We start from the raw sequence: 16,495 nt of genomic DNA, 5'->3' as shown, positions 1-16,495 counted from the left end.
TAAACTAAGATTAAACTAAGAAAGTAAATAAACAAGTGAACGAGAAACAAGCAACTAAACACAAGATCGAAACCAATCAGAGAAGGAATCTACCTAGGTAAGAATCCCATGCATCAACAATCATCAAGCAATGGACAAATAACATGATTATGGAAACTGATTTCTAAACGTGTTAATCTAACAAACCATAAGGACCTTTGACTGAATCAAATGAAATCCCAAAGAACAATTATTAGATTATTAAGAAATCAGTTGAATTGATTTCCGCAAAGTCATCAATTATGGTTAATTAATAGTATCTAAAGCAAGCAATCTTACGAAACACTAAACCCTAGATAACTTGATAATCTAACATGACATCATGAACGTGGATCAACACAATAAGCAAGAATATTGTCACTAACTATCCTAGCATGCAATTGACCAAGACACATGAACAACTCCTCACCTTACAGCTATTGGAATTTAGCAAAAAGATTTAAAACCTTAACCAACTATCAACATGCTTCTATTATCTAATGGGCCCATTTAACCATGATAATCAAAACACCAAGTAATTGATTAAACATAAACCCTAAATCTAAAGAACACAATCAAAAGATAAAAGATCCACGTGAAGCAATAGTTAACAATCAATCAAGATAATAAATACTTATACGCATCATGAAAACAAAATCAAGTCTTTTACTATTAAATCAACGAAACCATAATCAAATCATAAGTCCAAAACAAGAATCAAGTATTAAACATGTTCATCAAACCTAGGTAGACATGTAGTCTAGCCTAGCATCATTATTAAAAACAATCCTAAATAAGTCTTAAAAACAAAGAGGAAATACATCAAAAATAATGAACAAGGAACGAAAGTTAGAGCGATAAAACCCTTTTCGATTGATCCTAGAACACCAGGATGAAAGCTCTCTCGATCCTCCTTGGTTCCTAGCTTCAAATCACCTTCAACACTTGGTTATCCTTCTCAAAATCGGTTGCCAAAAGCCCTCTATTCGTTTAGGTTTGCATCCATTATATAATAAACGAGCTGGGACTTGGTTTAACAAAGTTTGGCTGGTCAGTAGTCCCTAGGCGCCCCGCGAAGGCATCCTGGGCATTTGCCTAGGCGCGACGCGGCGCCCTCTTTTGGGAATTTTCGTTTTTTTGCTTTTTCTTTATTATTTAACCATGTTAGATCCCTTTCTTGAACTCCAAGTAACGTTTAGAACCTTCTAGACCTTCTTTTCTTAAAAATCACCATCTACATGAAAACAAATCGAAACGCTAAGTGGAACAATCATGTAATCATTAACGAGAAAAACGTACTTAAACTTCGCATGAAAAGATAGAAAGAATTAAGTAAAACATGCAAGACACCAAAAGAGTTAAAACACGATAAATATATAAAACTTGACTCAAAACCTAAATTAATAAAAGATAAACAAAACTCGAATTTAAACGAACTTAAAACATTACGGAAGCACAACTATACACGGGATTCGAGATGTATAAATAGACGTATATCAAATATCCCCACACTTACTCTTTTTTCGTCCCTGAAAAAGTCTAATGCAGTTGGATCAGAATCGGAAAATATAGTGTAACAAACATATAGGTTAAATTTTAAAGCTTAGAAAAACGCAAAAACCGCGATCACCGATATTGTTGTCCACTTAAACCCATGTCTTAATCTTTACCGCGACAAATAAGATCCGACAATTTTTTACTCAGTGGTTTACAATTAAGACCCGCTTATTTTCAGCTTTTACCGGACCAGACCACCCCAAATTGACTTAAACCACAAAATTAGCAGATTTAAAACTTTTTTTGCTCTATTTTTTTTATGAATAGTTAAGACGATCAAAGGTATTGTTTATCCACCTAAGCTTAAGCATCAAAGTCTACCAAGCAGCCATTAGATATGATTAAGGTTCAATTAATTTATAGCTAGTGTTCCCTACAACATGACATACCCCGTTATCAAGCAATACACCGAACCATTATTATATGTGAGTATGCAAAATTTCATATGTAGGGCTTACATGTAGCGTGTCCCTTGTGGTCCGTTTCTTAATGGTAATGAGACGCAAGCAAGGGGACCACACATGGCTAACAGCGTGTATGATCAAGTCTGTAATGCATTTGTACTTTTGTACTTTTTGTGATCATGTTTAAAGACTTATATGGCAGAAATCTGCGGGTTTGCTCTTTTTTAGCTTTATTTTAAATATTCACAACCCATTTGGAATTGTAAATACCCAGATGAATAGTCGGCATACAGACCCATGGTCTCCGGACCCGGGGCATCCTATCAATACAAGATTTAAGGTTATAAAACCATACACCAATGATGTGTAAAACACTAAAACTAGCAGTTTAAGATTTATATCACAGGCTACACTACATACTCTAACGTTAAACCTACCCAAGTATCATATGATAACGTATTCAAATTTTTTAAACTTTTCAAACTTTATGATATTTTCCACTTTTTCATACTAAGAATTGAGGCTTGAGTATGGCTGACCTTTCATTACTTATTTTCTACGGACAAAACGCTTTACCCACAAGAGATTTCCGACCCATTTTATCAAATTGCCCTTTCATTTTCAAGACTGAGCCTACCGACACATCCCGAGTTAAGTGCGTTTTCTTTTGTTTATCTCATATTATTAGTAGTTTGAAAAACCAATTTTCGATAAATATCATCATCTCCCACTTTAACGCAAAAAACTAGATTCAAGGGACATTTTTAAACATTTTTAATTTTTTTTTTAATTTTTTTTTTCATAACAAAAACTCAATTTAAACTACGACTCAACTATCCTATCCCCACACTTAAATTTTGCATTGTCCTCAATGCAAGGATAATGACGACTCAAAATAAAAATAAATTCGGACTACAAAAAACTATAAAAACCTAAAAATTAAAAACAAAAGCAAAATAAAAAAAAATTAGCAAGCTAGATAATGGAAAAGACTTAGCTGGTAATATGCGCATGAAATATGATGCCATAGTCTTCTTTCCATGAATGCCCTCCAACTACGAACATGCTCAGCAAATGGTAACTCCTTCTCTCATGAACGTAAGCGGCAAAACAAAACAAACATATCTAAAACTGTATCTTATCGTAACGATAGATATTATGCAATTAAAGTACTTCAATCAACCCACAATATATAAAACATGAATAATCAGCAGCAAATAATAATAAAACGTAAAGTATATGGCTCGGCTACTCCATCCCCACACTTGTTCGTTTCATTATACTCAACCTCGGGGATCTTCTCTCTAGCTCACTCAATCTTCAATCTAGCAAAACTCAAAAACACAAAACAAAGTCGAACTACAAAAACTACATTAGGGACTCAAAGAAAATAAAAATAAAAATAAAAATAAAAAAAAATAATACAAACTCTAAACTTGAGTTTTCACTCAAGAACCCATGCTATGCGATTCACGTGGCGGACCGAGTGGAGCTTCCTCCACCTCGGTAAAACTCCAATGCCCTCAAAGATACCGAATCATTATCCGACCATCCATCAACCTTTGTCTTTTTCTTTCTAACTCCACGAACCCTCTCAACCTTACGCTTTCCACCACCCCGTTCTCTAAAACACTTTAACATTACCTGAGAACTCGAAACCTTTCGCTCATTCCCCACACCTTAACTCACTGAACAGGACTCGTCAAGACTTGGATCCATACCCGAAATAGATGATTCTATCGAGTAAACTGGGTGACATGGATCAATGAGACCGTCTTGACCACTCGGATGCCTCATGGACTTCACCAAATAAGTGGCACTATCATCGCCGGCTCTAAGAGTTATCTTGCCTTCAAACACATCAATGATTGCCCTAGCAGTATGTAAAAACGGACGACCCAAAATAATAGGAACTCTCTCGTCGGCCTCCATATCTAAAACAAAAAAATCTGCGTGAAAAATTATCTACTTTAACGAGCAAATTTTCCACGACACCCCTCGGATACTTAACGGAACTATCGGCTAAAGACAACGTCGTACGAGTAGGGGTGAGCTCCCTAGGCCTAGCTTTTCATACAAAGAATATGGCATGAGGTTTATGCTAGCTCCAAGATCGGCCAATGCTTGACACATCGTATCACTTCCGAGAAAACATGGAATGGTAAAAACGCCGGGGCCGGGTAATTTTTCCGGTACTATATTCAGAACCACCGCAGAACACTCTCCATTTAGTGGAACAGTCGAAAGCTCCTCCAACTTATCCTTTCTTTTAAGAATATCTTTCAAAAACTTGGCGTATTTAGGCATATGCTGGAGGACTTCGACGAACGGGAGGTTGACATTTAATTGGCTAAAAATATTAAGAACGGTTAATGATGTGTGGTGGTGGCCTGTGAAAATCGTCAATTTCAGGTTAACTCCGTTAACTCAACTCCGTCAATTCAAACTTTAGATCACTGAACCTATAACGCACACCTCATTACATTTAAACTAGGGTTTAAATGACGCTTGACACTTACTACATGTGTAGTCTTTCGGGAATTGCACCGAAACGCAAACGAGTTGACGCAAACGATTGGTGAAAAAACGAAAAACGTCAAAACAATAATTATGTGATGATTATGTGTTAGACTTATGTGTTATGTGATAACATTGTTATAAACGTTAACTCAATGTGCTAGAAATAGTTAATTAAGTTAGAAAAGTAACATTTGAAAGTGGAGGGACCTAGATGTAACATGTTATTATTATTAATAATAATAAACCTAAAACCCTAATCTCCCTCTTTCCCTCACTAGACCGATCGGCCAGCCCCCCCTCCCCCTCTCTTGCGATCGCCATTCACACACACACATACAAGCAATCTTTCAAGCTTTTGATTGAAGATTAAGGTGCTAGGAAGGTATAAACAACTATCCTATGCATCCTCTATGCTTAATTTTCGATTTTCAATGGGTTAATTATAAACCCTAGGTCCGATTTCTATATGTTATTGTGTTCATATGATTTTGTTTGATTTGATGGTGTATTGATGATGATTTGATAACTAGAATTGATATTGTTACATGTTAATTGTTGTGTCTTTGATTTTGAGATCAAATAAAACCCTAACCATGTATGTATGGTGTAATTGATATGCATGGATAGTGGTTATGGTGTTTAGAGTGTTATATGAACGGATTATGATCCATAAATGGTTAATATGTTGAGTTTTGTTGCAAACAGTTTCTGGACAGATTGTGTTGTTGATGTTCAATTGACTGTATCTGGGTGTAAATGTAAAAATTGGTTGAAATTATTGATACTACTGTAAACTAGGGTGAGTCTAGTTTCTAAAGAATATAAATTTGCAATTTTTGGACGTGTATAAGTTAACCTTTATGATTTTACAAAAACGTTGTGCAAAGCTGAGTTGTTAGACCTGCTGTTAGGTTGTTTTGTAAATGTTATATCTCATGAACTACGAGACCAATTGGGTTGGTTCCACTTCTGGAAGTTGACTTGTTGAGTTAGGAACCTAACCCAAGTGGTCTTGCATTAGTTGGATTTTTCATTTAACGGAAATTTCAAATAAAATTCTGTTGCGCATAAATTTGACTTTTGTGAGTTTGCTGTGGTAAATCGATCATTGTGAGAAATATATGTGGAATAAAAATAAAATAAAATATGTTCTGGAAACCTAATACATATATGCTTTTGTGATGATTTTTGGTAAATTAATTGAGATTCTATGATCGGTGGAATAGACTAGTTTTACAAGTAGAATTCTGTCGTTAAGAAACTAGTTGCTGAATTTTGTAAAAGCTGCATGAAACATGGTATTTGCTAATTAATTGTCGTGTTTTGACCAAATTGCCCTTGAAGGGAATGATTGCTAATTAATTGTCATGTTTTGACCAAATTTCCCTTGAGGGGAATGATTTCTAATTAATTGTCGTGTTTTGACCAAATTGCCCTGGCGGGGAATAATTGCTAGTTAATTGTTATGTGTTGACCAAATTGCCCTCACGGGGAGTAATTGCTAGTGATGTACATTATTAATACATGACACGTAAATAATTGCTCACACATGTAGTGTATCACAAATGTACTTGTTAAAGTCACACACGATTCACAAACGAAACACGAAACATAGTGAGTGCATAGGTATTATGTGCCGAGTCTAGAGACTCGATAATAGTTCCGACACTTAGAAAAATCTCTTTTGTTTTAGAACGCTAGAGAGAGTTTTTCTGTGACGCGCATCCTTTGGTGATTTATTTTTGGGAATTCGCCGCAAACAGTGAGTTTCACTTACCCCTTTTAAACTGTTTTAAACGCTTTTCACTTGGGGGAGATAACATACTCCGATAAACGCATTTAAGATTTTGTTAGTAAATTATATATCACTTGTAAAGGCTAAGTGGCAAACGAAACATTTGAAGTCCTACACATCGAACCGGTTAATATTTGGAATAGCGAGTCACTGTTGAGTAGTACTACTGGGTTTGACAAACCCCAACCAAAGCTAAACTCGACTGGAGGTCGAGCGGGTGTAATTTTGGCTAACACGTACCATGGTCTGGATGACCTGGTGACAAGGCACTTGATAAACAGTCAGCTTCGGTGTCGAACACTTAGTAATACTTGTTGTATAGGCTAGCTACCTGTCGATATATAATTGATTTAACACTATCTGGTAACGCAAAACGCTTAACGCAAACGCTAAACGCTTTATTTTATATAAACTTGTGAACTCACCAACCTTGTGTTGACACTTTTAGTATGTTATTCTCAGGTAGCCGAGGCGGGCGCGCGGTATAGGATCATGCATGGTTTTTGAACATTCTGATATGCAAACATGTTTTTAACTATTATTACTTGGGTTTTTAAGTCGTCCTGCGTGAAGCAACTTTTGTCTTTTGGTTTTTACGCTTCCGCACTTATTTTCATTTAAACGTTTTTATGGTTTGATTATAACTAATGATTCCGATCTTGTTAGTTTACACCCTTTGACGGTAAAACTCCGTTAGTGGATTTTGAGGGTGTGACATGGCCGGACTCCAACCGGCTTCTTTTCAACTAGTGGCTCAATAATCGGTGTTGTAACTTGTGACTTACCCGGAGCCTCTACCTCCATCTCCTCATCTACCAATTCATCATCCCCATCTTTCTCAATTCCTTTACTAACTACCTCCGGAGCAAAAACCCTACCACTACGAGTGGAGATGCCTTTCAATTGAGCAAGCGAATTAGTTTGAGGAATACTCGAAAACTGACCTGGGGGCCTTTCTTCTAAACGACGAGCAATGTCACCAACAGTCCTTTGAATATCGAGAATAGAAGATTGTTGGTTTTTGAAGAGTAAGTCATGCTCGGCGAACTTTTTCTGTGTTGCTTGGTCTCTCTCCAAGATTAGCTTCATCATCTCTTCCAAACGCCCAATTCCACCATTCGAATCCTGCACATTATTTTGAACATTAGTATTATTAGTATTATTATCATTAAAATACTGACCTTGTGCTGGAGCATAAGAATTTTGAAATCCGGGTGGTGCGCCGGACGGACGCCAGTTGGAATTATTCTGATTCGGGTTTTTGTAGGTGTTCCAGTTCTGATTATTGTTGCTGTAATTATTGGGAAACCTATTCTGACCAGCAACAAAATCGACTTGTTGATTCATCACCGGGCACTCCAAAGTACCATGTCCACCTCTACAAAACTCACACCTGCCCACCTTGGCCTTCAGCTCCTTCGCCTCTCGAGTTAGTGATTCCAAAGCAGCTGCCATACTAGTATCCAGATTAACCTGGTGTACACCTCGAGCGGATGAGGATGTACTGCTAACGGGATTGGTATTTCCGCAATGTGTCCCTTTGGCAAAGTCCGCTTGAGCGAAGCTCTCAAACATCTCGTTACACTCGGTGACGTTCTTCCTAGCCAGTAGACTTCCTCCTACGGCCGTGTCGAACCGAACTTGGGTTTCCTAGTTCAGCCCTTTGTAAAATTTTTCCACGAGAGCCCATGGTGTGAGACCATTCTGTTAGCATTGAGACAGCAAGTTCTGAAAACGCTCCCAAGCATGACAAAATTGCTCATCCGGCTCCATGTGAAACGAGTGAATCTGATCGCGAAGAACAACCGCTTTAGCCGGTGGGAAGTATCTCTTGATAAATGCAGAACGTAGTGCTTCCCATGTGGTGAACGTGCCAGGTGGCTGCTTGTCAAGCCAAGTAGTTGCTTTACCTGTAAGTGAAAAAGGAAAAAGATGTAAGAAAATTTCATCTTCAGTAGCACCTTGCAATTTAAAAGTTTTCAAAACGCGGTAAAGTCGGTTAATATGAGCCGGCGCATCCTCTTCATCGTTCCCATGAAACTGATTAGTTTGAACGATGTTGTTCATGACATATGATGGAATCTGCCACGAGTTGGTGTTGTCGATCTCGGGAACGATGATGCATGATTGGTTTTCGGTTAAGCCATCGAAGGCTTGAGCAGCAATTGTCCTATTGTCGGCCATTGGATCTTGACTTCTAGGACTTTCGGGTGGTGAACTGGGTGGTGACGAATTTGGTGTAGATGCGGGTTCTGACGGTTATTCTTCTACTGACGAACTAGCCTCGGTCTTCAACGGAGAAGATCCAAGATTATCTAGCGGTGGTCCTTGCGAACGAAGATGTGGCATAAACCTGAAAAACGCAAAAGACGAAGTGAATAGACTCGAATACTAAAAAAAATAAACTAAAAAAAATAAAACTTAAATTAGACTCCTACGACTTAAACAAAAAAAAACAAATAGCACTTATGGAGCAATTAAGTCCAATTAACGCAAATAACGCAATTGCCAAGAGTCCCCGGCAACGGCGCCAATAACTTGATGTGCTAAAAACAGTCAATAAATATTAACTAAATTAAACAAGTAATAAAAACAAGACCTAAGACTCAACTAAACAAAACACCGGCAAGTGAACCGGTCAATTGTACTAAGCTAAGTAAGTCCGTAATATCGAACCCACATGACACTATAAATTACGTTAATTAACTAATTAGACTCGACTTACGACAGGACTATTTATTATTAATGTTTTAAGGGGGATTTTTAAACTAATATTAAACTGAGATTAAACTAAGAAAGTAAATAAACAAGTGAACGAGAAACAAGCAACTAAACACAAGATCGAAACCAATCAGAGAAGGAATCTACCTAGGTAAGAATCCCATGCATCAACAATCATCAAGCAATGGACAAATAACATGATTATGGAAACTGATATCTAAACGTGTTCATCTAACAAACCCTAAGGACCTTTGACTGAATCAAATGAAATCCCAAAGAACAATTATTAGATTATTAAGCAATCAGTTGAATTGATTTCTGCAAAGTCATTAATTAGGGTTAATTAATAGTATCTAAAGCAAGCAATCTTACGAAACACTAAACCCTAGATAACTTGATAAGCTAACATGACATCATGAACGTAGATAAACACAATAAGCAAGAATATTGTCACTAACTATCCTAGCATGCAATTGACCAAGACACATGAACAACTCCTCACCTTACAGCTATTGGAATTTAGCAAAACATTTAGAACCTTAACCAACTATCAACAAGCTTTTATGATCTAATGGGCTCATTTAACCATAATAATCAAAACACCAAGTAATTGATTAAAACATAAACCCAAAATCTAAATAACACAATCAAAAGATAAAAGATCCACGTGAAGCAATAGTTAACAATCAATCAAGATAATAAATACTTATACCAATCATGAAAAAAAAATCAAGTCTTTTACTATTAAATCAACGAAACCATAATCAAATCATAAGTACAAAACAAGAATCAAGTCATAAACATGTTCATCAAACCTAGGTAGACATGAAGTCTAGCCTAGCATCATTATTAAAAACAATCCAAAATAAGTCTTAAAAACAAAGAAGAAAGATATCAAGAATAATGAACAAGGAACGAAAGTTTGAGCGATAAAACCGTTTGCGATTGATCCTCGAACACACGGAGGAAAGCTCTCTCGATCCTCCTTGGTTCCTAGCTTCAAATCACCTTCAACACTTGGTTATCCTTCTCAAAATCGGCTGCCAAAAGCCCTCTATTCGTTTAGGTTTGCATCGATTATATAATAAACAAGCTGGGCCTTGGTTTAACAAAGTTTGGCTGGTCAGTAGTCCCTAGGCGCCCCTAGGCGCCCCGCGAAGGCATCCTGGGCATTTGCCTAGCGCGGCGCGGCGCGGCGCCCTCTTTTGGAAATTTTCGTTTTTTGCTTTTTCTTTGTTATTTAACCATGTTAGATCCCTTTCTTGAACTCCAAGTAACGTTTAGAACCTTTTAGACCTTTTTTTCTTACAAATCACCATCTACATGAAAACAAATCGAAACGCTAAGTGGAACAATCATGTAATCATTAACGAGCAAAACGTATTTAAACTTCGCATGAAAAGATAGAAAGAATTAAGTAAAACATGCAAGACACCAAAAGAGTTAAAACACGATAAATATATAAAACTTGACTCAAAACCTAAATTAATAAAAGATAAACAAAACTCAAACTTAAACGAACTTAAAACATTACAGAAGCACAACTTTACATGTATTCGAGATGTATAAATAGACGTATATTAGTAGGGACCAGACCCTAATAATATCTGTGATGTTGGGGACCAGACCCTTATAATATCTGTGAGGTTATAGGGGGGAAGGCTCTTTAAGTAGTATGGATAGTTATGTATGTAAAGCAAGGTATGAATAACGTACACACCTTCGGGCTCGTGTGCAAGTACGAGAACAGACTGAATGTTGTATGATTAACTAGGACTCACTCAGCGTAGCTGACTTTTAGTATGCAGCAGATGAGTAGAATGAGGAAGATCGCTTGAGGGGAGTCACATGTCATGGACTTGAAGAAGCTGGCATGTCAAGGAAATATGTTATTTTAAAGACAATGTTTTATGTTAAATGATTTGGAATAATCGTTAAGACAAGAATTATGGTTATGTAATGAAATGGTTTGAATATTTTTAATATTCCGCAAATGTTTTTATTAACTCTGATATTTAGAACTGTGTTTATGATTAAATCCAACGTTAAAGTGAGGCACCGGTAAAGGGCCTTACATAATAACAATAAATTAGTTCTAACTTTTTTTATATTAAGAATTTGTATTTGAAACTAAATTTTTATATTAGAAAGTGGTGAAAGACACGGGAAAATTATGTTGATTTTATAGAACTGTAACTGTGATAGTGAATAGTTAGTTATAAGATATAGCTACGAATATTGATAAACCACTTTTGGTTGGGGCCCATTGTCAAATAATTCGGCCTGTGAATCAACCGTCTAGCACCGGTGAAAAAAACCCTTTTGGGCGGTACTACTTTTCTCTATTTCTGGATCATCATATATATGCAACAGAAAACGTTGTTGGAGTCTGGACTTGTAGGGAGGAAGCCAAGAACTACCACTTTTCAACACTTTTATCTGTCTTTTCGTTTATGAGTAATCATCAAATCAAGTTTCGAATTCCTTGTATAATTGACAGAGTATTAGATTTAAAATATTTGAAACTCTTTTTATATCCAACTTTATAAAAAGAGTTCAACTTTAGATTAATTATATTTGATTCAAACTAATAACAAGAAATTATAAACATTTATTGCATATTATTTAACTATTTACGTTTACATAGTGAGTTATTGTTTCTTTCATAATCTCTTACTTTACACGTACTCTTAGCTTGAATGTTTGTAACTTAAAATCTTGGTTTTCATCTATCTTGTCTTATTTACGCGTGTTATGCCACATGTATCTTCAATGATTTAATAATAATAATAATAATAATAATAATAAACATTCAAAGTCCCTAGGCGCCCCTAGGCGCCCCGCGAAGGCATCCTGGGCATTTGCCTAGGCGCGGCGCGGCGCGGCGCCCTCTTTTGGAAATTTTCGTTTTTTGCTTTTTCTTTGTTATTTAACCATGTTAGATCCCTTTCTTGAACTCCAAGTAACGTTTAGAACCTTTTAGACCTTTTTTTCTTACAAATCACCATCTACATGAAAACAAATCGAAACGCTAAGTGGAACAATCATGTAATCATTAACGAGCAAAACGTATTTAAACTTCGCATGAAAAGATAGAAAGAATTAAGTAAAACATGCAAGACACCAAAAGAGTTAAAACACGATAAATATATAAAACTTGACTCAAAACCTAAATTAATAAAAGATAAACAAAACTCAAACTTAAACGAACTTAAAACATTACAGAAGCACAACTTTACATGTATTCGAGATGTATAAATAGACGTATATTAGTAGGGACCAGACCCTAATAATATCTGTGATGTTGGGGACCAGACCCTTATAATATCTGTGAGGTTATAGGGGGGAAGGCTCTTTAAGTAGTATGGATAGTTATGTATGTAAAGCAAGGTATGAATAACGTACACACCTTCGGGCTCGTGTGCAAGTACGAGAACAGACTGAATGTTGTATGATTAACTAGGACTCACTCAGCGTAGCTGACTTTTAGTATGCACGCAGATGAGTAGAATGAGGAAGATCGCTTGAGGGGAGTCACATGTCATGGACTTGAAGAAGCTGGCATGTCAAGAAAATATGTTATTTTAAAGACAATGTTTTATGTTAAATGATTTGGAATAATCGTTAAGACAAGAATTATGGTTATGTAATGAAATGGTTTGAATATTTTTAATATTCCGCAAATGTTTTTATTAACTCTGATATTTAGAACTGTGTTTATGATTAAATCCAACGTTAAAGTGAGGCACCGGTAAAGGGCCTTACATAATAACAATAAATTAGTTCTAACTTTTTTTATATTAAGAATTTGTATTTGAAACTAAATTTTTATATTAGAAAGTGGTGAAAGACACGGGAAAATTATGTTGATTTTATAGAATTGTAACTGTGATAGTGAATAGTTAGTTATAAGATATAGCTACGAATATTGATAAACCACTTTTGGTTGGGGCCCAGTCAAATAATTCGGCCTGTGAATCAACCGTCTAGCACCGGTGAAAAAAACCCTTTTGGGCGGTACTACTTTTCTCTATTTCTGGAACATCATATATATGCAACAGAAAACGTTGTTGGAGTCTGGACTTGTAGGGAGGAAGCCAAGAACTACCACTTTTCAACACTTTTATCTGTCTTTTCGTTTATGAGTAATCATCAAATCAAGTTTCGAATTCCTTGTATAATTGACAGAGTATTAGATTTAAAATATTTGAAACTCTTTTTATATCCAACTTTATAAAAAGAGTTCAACTTTAGATTAATTATATTTGATTCAAACTAATAACAAGAAATTATAAACATTTATTGCATATTATTTAACTATTTACGTTTACATAGTGAGTTATTGTTTCTTTCATAATCTCTTACTTTACACGTACTCTTAGCTTGAATGTTTGTAACTTAAAATCTTGGTTTTCATCTATCTTGTCTTATTTACGCGTGTTATGCCACATGTATCTTCAATGATTTAATAATAATAATAATAATAATAATAATAATAATAATAATAATAAACATTCAAAGTCACTAGGCGCCCCTAGGCGCCCCGCGAAGGCATCCTGGGCATTTGCCTAGGCGCGGCGCGGCGCGGCGCCCTCTTTTGGAAATTTTCGTTTTTTGCTTTTTCTTTGTTATTTAACCATGTTAGATCCCTTTCTTGAACTCCAAGTAACGTTTAGAACCTTTTAGACCTTTTTTTCTTACAAATCACCATCTACATGAAAACAAATCGAAACGCTAAGTGGAACAATCATGTAATCATTAACGAGCAAAACGTATTTAAACTTCGCATGAAAAGATAGAAAGAATTAAGTAAAACATGCAAGACACCAAAAGAGTTAAAACACGATAAATATATAAAACTTGACTCAAAACCTAAATTAATAAAAGATAAACAAAACTCAAACTTAAACGAACTTAAAACATTACAGAAGCACAACTTTACATGTATTCGAGATGTATAAATAGACGTATATTAGTAGGGACCAGACCCTAATAATATCTGTGATGTTGGGGACCAGACCCTTATAATATCTGTGAGGTTATAGGGGGGAAGGCTCTTTAAGTAGTATGGATAGTTATGTATGTAAAGCAAGGTATGAATAACGTACACACCTTCGGGCTCGTGTGCAAGTACGAGAACAGACTGAATGTTGTATGATTAACTAGGACTCACTCAGCGTAGCTGACTTTTAGTATGCACGCAGATGAGTAGAATGAGGAAGATCGCTTGAGGGGAGTCACATGTCATGGACTTGAAGAAGCTGGCATGTCAAGGAAATATGTTATTTTAAAGACAATGTTTTATGTTAAATGATTTGGAATAATCGTTAAGACAAGAATTATGGTTATGTAATGAAATGGTTTGAATATTTTTAATATTCCGCAAATGTTTTTATTAACTCTGATATTTAGAACTGTGTTTATGATTAAATCCAACGTTAAAGTGAGGCACCGGTAAAGGGCCTTACATAATAACAATAAATTAGTTTTAACTTTTTTTATATTAAGAATTTGTATTTGAAACTAAATTTTTATATTAGAAAGTGGTGAAAGACACGGGAAAATTATGTTGATTTTATAGAATTGTAACTGTGATAGTGAATAGTTAGTTATAAGATATAGCTACGAATATTGATAAACCACTTTTGGTTGGGGCCCATTGTCAAATAATTCGGCCTGTGAATCAACCGTCTAGCACCGGTGAAAAAAACCCTTTTGGGCGGTACTACTTTTCTCTATTTCTGGAACATCATATATATGCAACAGAAAACGTTGTTGGAGTCTGGACTTGTAGGGAGGAAGCCAAGAACTACCACTTTTCAACACTTTTATCTGTCTTTTCGTTTATGAGTAATCATCAAATCAAGTTTCGAATTCCTTGTATAATTGACAGAGTATTAGATTTAAAATATTTGAAACTCTTTTTATATCCAACTTTATAAAAAGAGTTCAACTTTAGATTAATTATATTTGATTCAAACTAATAACAAGAAATTATAAACATTTATTGCATATTATTTAACTATTTACGTTTACATAGTGAGTTATTGTTTCTTTCATAATCTCTTACTTTACACGTACTCTTAGCTTGAATGTTTGTAACTTAAAATCTTGGTTTTCATCTATCTTGTCTTATTTACGCGTGTTATGCCACATGTATCTTCAATGATTTAATAATAATAATAATAATAATAATAATTATTATTATTATTAATATTATTTGGATGACTAACTTTGTTAGTTTGATGTGGCATGATTACATGGCATATGTGTTTATTTAAGGATAATTGGTTTTTATTGGTCTTAAATCGTCTTTTGGTCACTGCTGGTCCAAACTAACGAATTGGCTGCTGACGGCCCCAACTTTTAACATATTTGTTCCTAACGGTCCCCGACTAACAGAATACTAACGTCGTTAGTTTCAGGCCGCCGGAAGAACGTGTTCAGCCGGAAAACACACATTTTTTTCCGAAAAATCAACAATTTTGTCTCAAACATCATGGTAACTTTGTATCGTACATTTAGGAACATTTTTCTAGTAAAAGCCCCAATTATTGAGGTCGCCGGAACCCTAGAACCATTGCCGGAATCAGTTGATGGTGCTTAAGTGATGGTGGTTGGTTGGCGTTGAGTCAATTGGTGGTGGTGGCGGTGTTCAGGTGGTGTTTTCCGGCAAAAAAAATTGACTTTCCCCGCAAAAATACGTTTTTCCCGCGACCTGAAACTAACGGCGTTAGGATTCTGTTAGCTGCTAACCGTTATGAACAAATACATTAAAAGTTGGGACCATCAGTGACCAATTCGTTAGTTGGGACCAGCAATGACCAAAAGGCAATAGTTGGCAACAACAAAAACCAATTTTCCTTTACTTAATGAGTGTCGACCATGGCCCCACTTTCATTTGAACCCTGAAACACCAAAACGATATGGAGAGATTGCTGGGAGAGAATGACCGTTGCGAGAGAATTAGGGCTTGTAATCGTGAAATCATGTGAGTAAAAAAAGATGGAGATGATTTTTGTTTGGATAATACTTAGAAGATCTTAATAATGGATAGCTAAGGCCACGTTAGAAATAGACTAATAGAGTTAGTCATGCGTTAGTGGCATGCCGTTAGAAATAAATACACATTTAGTTAGGACTCTCATCAATCAAATATGAAGTTTTGACTGTAAATTATCAATAGGTCATACTTTGGATTATTTAAAGAAAATATTCCTTAAACTTTTGGCATAATTTATCGATATAAATGTGAATTTTAAGCCTCATACTATCATGCAATTTTTTTTTTCACATAAGTGTGTGAACTTTTGGTGACTATTAATCATTATGGATTGATATGTGATAAAACATAGTTTAAGGGTTTAAATGTAAATTTGCATTTTAAGTTAATCATGCCATTTAAACTAGGTTAAGGAACTTAATTTGGTTAAAGGAAAGTGGCATATGATGGTGTTTCTAGGAGTGGCCACTTATTAGT

The 16,495-nt window shown here is 35.5% G+C and overlaps 1 long non-coding RNA gene across 1 annotated transcript; it reads right to left on the bottom strand.

Moving 5' to 3' along the window:
• Positions 1-10,412: 10,412 nt before the first annotated feature.
• On the bottom strand, positions 10,413-13,909 carry LOC143619476 (uncharacterized). Its single transcript, XR_013151190.1, has 3 exons — positions 13,761-13,909; positions 12,058-12,225; positions 10,413-10,536 (listed from the first exon to the last, which is right to left on the bottom strand). It is a non-coding gene; the product is annotated as an uncharacterized LOC143619476 (long non-coding RNA).
• Between the last annotated feature and the right edge of the window lie 2,586 nt (positions 13,910-16,495).

Source organism: Bidens hawaiensis, unplaced genomic scaffold (assembly GCF_021521415.1).
Source record: "Bidens hawaiensis isolate Kalapana, Puna unplaced genomic scaffold, B.hawaiensis_p1.1 tig00002442_1, whole genome shotgun sequence".
In the NCBI taxonomy this organism is placed as follows: Eukaryota; Viridiplantae; Streptophyta; class Magnoliopsida; order Asterales; family Asteraceae; genus Bidens; species Bidens hawaiensis.
Note: the sequence above shows the minus strand (reverse complement) of the source record. Positions and strands in the feature narration are given on the sequence as shown.